A 1,079-nucleotide genomic window follows, 5' to 3' on the forward strand; every position below is an offset into this window, starting at 1 on the left:
TATGCATATTATTAAAGATATTTTGTAAATAAAGAACGCAAAATGATCGTTACTTCATTTTGTGTTGTATAAATAAAACAATTCATAAACATTTAATGAATAATTACATAATTCATAATATCCTAGTTAATTCTTCGACTGCAAACAGGGATATATCTAACCTTAAGATAAGACTAAGCAAAATAAATAAGTTTCCCCGTTATTGTTATTGACATCATCTTATTTCATATTGATTAATATGGAAATATTAAATTTTTGAAATGTCGCAATTGGAATTGTACATTTCTCTAGAAGTATTCGTTTCGTATTTTGAAAGAAAACAGTTTTACGATTTGGCCTGCAGCCAAAAAGAGAAAGAAAGAAAACTAATACCTATTATGAAAAGCGATGATTTAAAAATGTAAGGAAGAGTCTAGGAATCTAAATATCATAGAAATTCAAATACCTTTAAAAGATACTTAGAGAATTTAAAATTAAAGATGGAAGTTCAATATTGGAATTCGAGAACTACCGAAATTCATAAAATCTAGACAAATTAAAATTATTCAATTGAAATTTTGTACTCGAGGGAATGCAATTTTAGAATATATCCGCAAGATTGTTCGGCACCCCGGTAACTTCCCAGATTGTGGCTGCCAGTCTGCGGGAATGTTCCAGGACGCATGTCGACGTAGTCAACCCTAAGTGTACACAGTATAGTTCATAGATCCGTACTTTTCTCGGCGAGAGTTTTGGAAAACACGTCTCGGTTAATTTTCTGCATATGAAAAAATAAGATATTTTAGAATCTTTTGCAACATTATATAAACTATATTCTATTTTCATTAATGTAAGAACTTTTTGATAATTAAGTATATTTTTGTATTTTTTAATTATACATTAAAAGACAAAAAGAAATGTTTAATTAAAAAATTTTTTAAATATAACCTGTAATAATCTCCGCAAAGTATGCCCGGTATCGGGAAATTTTTCACAACATAGTTAAGATAGACTTTACATTTGGGTGGTGAACATCCCTGCAAATATAAAAAGAGATTATAATATAAATATTTATTTTTTACTATTATATATGATATTTC

At 27.8% G+C, this 1,079-nt stretch overlaps 1 protein-coding gene across 1 annotated transcript in view; it reads left to right on the plus strand.

The window, feature by feature from the left end:
• Positions 1 to 1,079, plus strand: part of LOC105457714 (BRCA1-A complex subunit Abraxas-like) — a gene marked incomplete at its 3' end in the record, with an annotated part of 31,471 nt that overhangs the window by 28,378 nt on the left and 2,014 nt on the right. The gene's annotated exons all lie outside the window — the stretch shown is intronic.

This window comes from Wasmannia auropunctata, unplaced genomic scaffold (assembly GCF_000956235.1).
Source record: "Wasmannia auropunctata unplaced genomic scaffold, wasmannia.A_1.0 LD335163.1, whole genome shotgun sequence".
In the NCBI taxonomy this organism is placed as follows: domain Eukaryota; kingdom Metazoa; phylum Arthropoda; class Insecta; order Hymenoptera; family Formicidae; genus Wasmannia; species Wasmannia auropunctata.